Genomic DNA, 6,855 nt, shown 5'->3' with positions numbered 1-6,855 from the left:
CTGGAACTCACTCTGTAGACCAGGCTGGCCTTGAACTCAGAAATCTGCCTGCCTCTGCCTCTCAAGTACTGGGATTAAAGGCGTGCACCAACACCACCCAGGCTTACACTGTCTTCAGACGCACCAGAAGAGGGCGTCAGATCTCATTACGGGTGGTTGTGAGCCACCATGTGGTTGCTGGAACCTGAACTCAGGACCTTTGGAAGAGCAGTCTGTGGTCTTACCCTCTGAGCCATCTCGCCAGTCCATAAATTTCTAAAAGATCAACTTTTAGGTTATCCACAAGTGATACTGTACAATTTTATTTTAAATCTTCATTATTGTTTTAAAATTTTTTATTGATAATAGATTTTTCATATAATATATTCTAATTATAGTATCTCTCCCTCAATTCCTCCTAGATCCTTCACACTTTACCACCTTCCCAAATCTATACTCTTTTTTGCTCTCTCTCATGAGAGTGCAAAAGGCATTTAATAATAATAATAATAATAATACTAAAATAAAGTAAGATAAAATAAAAACAAACAGGACAAAACAAACAGCCAAAGAAAAAAGCTCAAAACCATTATAGATACAGAAACACACACACACACACACACACACACACACACACACACACATTTCATATAACGAAAACCCAGAAACCACAAGATGCAGCAAAGGACCTGTAGGGTTAAAATAGAGTCATGAGTCAGTGAACCTCCAAAGATTCTGTTGAGTTCATTTTGCATTGGCTACCTACTGATGGGTATGGACCTGGCTTTAAGAGTGGTTTGTGCTGGGTGGTGGTGCACGCCTTTAATCCCAGAGGCAGAGGCAGAGGCAGGCGGATTTCTGAGTTTGAGGCCAGCCTGGTCTACAGAGTGAGTTCCAGGACAGCCAGGGCTACTCAGAGAAACCCTGTCTCGAAAAACCAAAAACCAAAACCCACCCCCACCCCCCAAAAAAAAGAGTGGTTTGTATTTCCCCAGAGATTTTCAGAGAAAATTGCTTTTTCATTTGTGAGCAGTTGTCAATTAGAGATATTTTCTGGATTAGTGGTGGTGGCTTGTGTTCACTTCCTCCATCAGTGCTGGGATCCCATCTGGCCACAGACCTATCCAGGCCCTGTGCCACAATCTCCAAGACTTCATTTATATACTGGTCCTGCTATGTTTAGAAAGCTTTGTTTCCTTGGTGTCTCCATCCTCACTGACTATTAAATTCTGTCTTCTCTTCTGCAGAGTTCCTTGAGCTCTGAAGGGAGCAACTTGAAGGGCATCCCATTGAGGAGGAGTGAGTGAGTGCTCAATAGGTCTTTAACTATCTATCTGCACATTGTCCAGCTGTGGGACTCTGTTGGTTCCCATCTGCTGCAGGATGAAGCTGCTCTGATGATGGCTGGGCAAGGCACTGACCTATGAGTACAGCAGGATGTCATTAGCAGTCATTTTATTATTACATTCCTTAGGAGAGAGTAGCATTTGGTTTTCTCTGACCTACGGAGTCTCAGGTTCTTGGTCATCTGAGCAGTGTTGGGGATGGGTTCCACCTCATGAATTGGGCCTTAACTCCAATCAGATATTGGTTGGTTCCTCCCAAAGCTATGTGCTAGTATTTCACTACTTCATCTTGCAAGCAGATCACCATTGTAGATCCAAGGGTTTGTGGTCCTTTGGTGGTTTCCTTTCTCCTGTGGTAGCATGCAGAATACCTTCCAATAACCTGGGATAAAGCTTAGTCAGTCAGTATGGGATAAGGCGTTAGGTAGGCACCAGCTCGACTTCTCCATTTTCTTTTTCTTTTTTTCTTTTTGAAAGATTTATTTATTTATTTTTATGTGTATGAGTACACTGTAGCCATACAGATGGCCATAGTAATTGTTGTGCTTCCATTTGCCTTTAGAGTTCTTCTGAGATCCCTAGCCACGATGAGGCGGGACATTGTAGAGCTCCGTCTAAAAAATAATTAAAAAGGGAGAATTGCCAAGCACACTTTGCGTGAAGGCGGTATCTGAGGCGTAAACTTCAAGGAAAGTCAGTCTCCTGCCTCCGCATTGTCGCCTGGCACCCCAAACTCAGAGGTGGCCCAGATATGTCTTCGTACTTGTGTGCTAGGAACTCACCAAGATATCATATTCTTACAGCTAGCAAGAGAAAATTCGGACATTGCTTTCTGACCTTCACCAATGTTTCCAACTATCCTAGTTTAATGTTTTAAGTACTAGAGAGTAATTGAAAGGTTTCTCTCACTCTAAGACATTAGCTGAAAGAGTTAGGTCAAGATTCTCCTCTGCCTGCCTCCAGCAAGAACCAGAGAATTAGCATAAGAATACCTCAACAGAGAGGGCTACACCCCTCTTCCTCCTGCTTCACACCTAGCTACCAGACCCTGCTGACCTGGGTGTGTGGGGGTCGTTTTGCCTACGTGACTTCAGTCTAGCACTAGGACTGGAAGAAGAAAGACTTAGACTCACATGCAGGACTAGCACTAGAACTTAGATAGGCTAGGACTCAGATTCATGTATCTCTCGCAGTCCCCCGGACCCAGAGCACTTGGGCCCGGGGGATGCAGCACCAGTTCAGAGGAGATAGTTGCTACTTTAGACCCAGTATGTTTCAGATAGCCTCAGAGGTACCTCAACTGTTGAGCTGCCAGATTTTTTATTTCTCTTTTGCAATGATTGTAAAAGCCTCATGCCATTTTTAAAGAAATACACTCAGATTTTACACCAAAAAAAAAAAAGAAAGATTTATTTATTTATTTTTTATGTGTATGAGTATACTGCAGCCATACAGATGGCCATGAGCCATCATTTGGCTGCTGGAAACTGAACTCAGGACGGCCCTGTTTGCTCTGGGCCGCTCCAAACATATTAACTGTATATTTTAAAATAATATATCACTATTAGGTGAGCCACCACTGCCAGGCTAGTTTTTTAAAAAACCAACATAAATAGAGTCTTTTTGTTTGTTTGTTTGTTTGTTTTGTTTTTAGTAGAGCTTAAAAAGCTTGGCTTTTACTTTGGTATAAACTCAAAATAAGAACAATTTTTAGACAGCAGAGTTCATTGCAATAAGGCTGTATTTCAATGGCCCTCATATCACCAAGGGATTTTACCTACATTGTAGCTAAGCTAAGAGTTGACAGTTCTGCTGCACGAAGGAATGAACTGTAGGCATGATTTTTTGATACAGACTTCCTGCTATGGTCAAAGCTATTTGACTTGAGTGATTGTCTTCATTTTCAGCCTACAGGGAACAGGTTACATTCATTTATGAAATGGTGTGTGTATTAAGATGGTCTATCCATAAAGTCATTCACCAACTGTTTCAATGAACAATGGTTCTGCTTGAAGGGTGGCACAGACATTAGGTGAGGGTAAGAATCTGGTTCATTGGCTGTGATAATTTTGAAAAGCATTCATCTTAGAAAAAGAGTAACTTGCCGGGCGGTAGTGGCGCGCACCTTTAATCCCAGAACTTGGGAGGCAGAGGCAGGTGAATTTCTGAGTTCGAGGCCAGCCTGGTCGACAGAGTGAGTTCCAGGACAGCCAGGGCTATACAGAGAAACCCTGTATATATGTATATGTATATACAATATATATGTATATATATATATATATATACAATAATAAATATCAAGCAAAGCATTCAGACTCAGTCTTTGTTGTGCTCTTACAAGCCACCTCCCAAATTAATTGTCTACATTTCTTTTGGCTGTATGAATAATTTTGAAATATGTAAGGTGTTCTGAAAACCATAGAAGATGTAAAAACATCAAATAAACAATCCTACTAATAGGCTGCAATAAGAGAAACATAATTTCAAGACCATTATGTGGTACACAGCAAGACACTGTCACAAACAAACAAGCTGAAAGTGTATATGGATTGTACAGCATTGGACCTATTTCTCCAATTATCAAATTAGAAAGAGCACTGGATAACAGTCAACAAATTTCTAATCCCTCTTATTTTTGGATTTCAATCGATTAGGATATTAATTTTCATACTAAGAGATACTAAGGAAAAATAATTGTTACTTCTTGTTATTTTTATTGTTAGAGGTGGAATTATGGTTGTGTGGGTTTGTTGAAAGATTACTTTCTTGCTTCTTCTAGAGTGTAGTTTTGTTCCTTATGCTGGTGTTTTACATCTATTATCCTTTGTAGGGCTGGATTTGTGGAAAGGTATTGTGTAAATTTGACTTTGTCATGGAATGAATATCTTGTTTTCTCCATCTATGATAATTGAGAGTTTTGCTGTGTATAGTAGCCTGGGCTGGCATTTGTGCTCTCTTAGGGTCTGTATGACATCTGCTCATGATCTTCTAGCTTTCATAGTCTCTGGGGAGAAGTCTGGTGTGATTCTGATAAGCCTGCCTTTATATGTTACTTGACCTTTTTTCCTTACTACTTTTAAAATTCTTTCTTTGTTTAGTGCATTTGTTGTTTTTATTGTTATGTGATGGGAGGAATTTCTTTTCTGGTCCAGTCTATTTGGAGTTCTGTAGACTTCTTGTATGTTCATGGGCATCTCTTTCTTTAGGTTAGGGAAGTTTTCTTCTATAATTTTGTTAAAGATATTTACTGGTCCTTTAAGTTGGAAGTCTTCACTCTCTTCTATTCCTATTATCCTTAGGTTTGATCTTCTCATTGTGTTCTGGATTTCCTGGATATTTTGGGTTAGGAACCTTTTCCATTTTGTGCTTTCTTTGACTGTTGTGTCAATGTTTTCTATGGTGTCTTCGGCCCCTGAGATTCTCTCTTCTATCTCTTGTATTCTGTTGGTGATGCTTGTATCTATGACTCCTGATCTCTTTCTTAGGTTTCCTAACTCCAGGGTTGTCTCCCTTTTTGAGTTTTTTTTTTTAAAGTTAAAAATTCCTTAATTTTTTATTCCTGGTACCACTACCACAACTTACAGGGCAATATACCTGATGTAATGAAAAGAAAAAGAAAAAGACAAAGCTACAACAGATAAAAGCCCTCAGGAATGTACATCTAATTGACACTACATTGCCTTAATCAATAGCTGCACTCTTTGCAAACTGTGGCTATGACAGTCCTGAACAAGAAGGGTTCCTGCTTAAGCTGCAGTGACTTTTCTGACTATGGACCATCGTTCCTTCTGTGGCAGATTTTTACAGTTCCTCTAATGCATTTGGGACGACTGTCTCAAAGTAACCTGCAGCTTTCCTGACAACTCCTCGCTCTCTCTCCTGCTAAGAACTGTAGCTGTTTCTGTTTTATTTTAAAACCTTCTGATACCATATCCACCACTTCCACCTCCAGATCCATAGCCACCACCATAGGGACTGCCTGAGCTTCTTCCACCAAAACTGCCCCCCTTCATGGGTCCATAATTTGATTGTTGTTGTCCACTATAATTTCCAAAGTCATTATAGTTCCCACCATAGTTACCTCCACCAAAATTTCCTCCTTCATTGTAACCATCATATCCTCCTCCACCACCACCATATCCACCACCTTGGTTTCCATATCCCGGTCCACCTCCATAACCTCCTCTACTACTGTAACCAGGACCACCACCATAGTTGCCACCATCACCTCCAAATCCATTATATCCACCATCACCACCTCCATAACTACCTCTGCTGCCACCACCTCCACCACCATAGTCTCCTCTTTCACCAAAGTTTCCTCCACTACTGAAGTTTCCTCCACCACCTCCAAAGTTTCCTCCATAAAGTCGCTAGATCCACCTCCACCACCTCTCTGTGATCCAGCAGACTGCATCTCTTGTTTAGAAAGGGCCTTTTTTCACTTCACAATTATGTCCATTAATAGTGTGGTATTTCTGAACAACAATTTTATCAACTGTGTCATGATCATCAAAAGTTACAAAAGCAAATCCTCTTTTTCCCACTCTGCCTGTCTTCCAGAACTTCTATGGTTTCAACTTTGCCATACTTTTCAAAGTAGTCTCTCAGGTTATATTCTTCCATATCCTCTTTAATACCAACAACAAAAATTTTCTTCACCGTTAAATGGGCACCAGGCTTTACAGAATCCTCTCTAGAAACAGCTCTCTTTGGTTCCACCACACGCCCATTAACCTTGTGTGGCCGAGAACACATTGCAGCATCTACCTCTTCAACACAAGAGTAGGTCACAAAACCAAAGCCTCTGGAACGTTTTGTTTGGGGATGTCTCATTACCACACAGTCTGTTAGTGTACCCCATTTCTCAACATGTTCTCTTAAGCTATCATCTGTGGTTTCAAAGCTCAGACCACCAAAGAACAGCTTCCTCAGCTGCTCTGGTTCCTTTCGATCATGACCCTCCATTTTGAGACCAGACTCACCTCTTCCAACTCAAGTTCAATATGGGACCAAGAGGAAGAGCCTTTGTGAGTTCTTTATTGGTTCTAGTTCCATTTTTAGGTTCTGGATGGTTTTGTTCTTTTCCTTCACCTGTTTGTGTTTTCCTGTAGTTCTTTAAGGGATTTTTGTGTTTCCTCTTGAGGGGCTTCTAACTGTTTACCTGTGTTCTCCTGTATTTCTTTGAGGAGTTATTAATGTCCTTAAAGCTCTCTATCATCACCATGAGAAGTGCCTTTAGATCTGAATCTTGCTTTTCCAGTGTGATGGTGTGTCCAGGACTTGCTATGGTGGGAGTATTGGGTTCTGATGATGCCAAGTAACCTTGGTTTGTGTTGTTTATTTTCTTTTTTTTTCTCTTATATATTTTCTTTATTTACATGTAAATTTCTCCATTCCCAGTTTCCCCTCCAAAAAACAAACAAACAAACAAAAACCAACCAAAACAAACCCCTGTTGCCTCCTCCCACTTCCCCATGCCTACCACCCCGCCCTCTCCCACTTTCTGGCCCTGGCATTCCCCTACACT

The 6,855-nt window shown here is 40.8% G+C and overlaps 1 pseudogene; it reads right to left on the bottom strand.

Annotated features, from left to right (window-relative positions):
* Positions 1–4,845: 4,845 nt before the first annotated feature.
* Positions 4,846–6,293, bottom strand: LOC116088973 (annotated as a pseudogene).
* Positions 6,294–6,855: the final 562 nt, after the last annotated feature.

Source organism: Mastomys coucha, unplaced genomic scaffold, assembly GCF_008632895.1.
Source record: "Mastomys coucha isolate ucsf_1 unplaced genomic scaffold, UCSF_Mcou_1 pScaffold14, whole genome shotgun sequence".
Classification (NCBI taxonomy): domain Eukaryota; kingdom Metazoa; phylum Chordata; class Mammalia; order Rodentia; family Muridae; genus Mastomys; species Mastomys coucha.
Note: the sequence above shows the minus strand (reverse complement) of the source record. Positions and strands in the feature narration are given on the sequence as shown.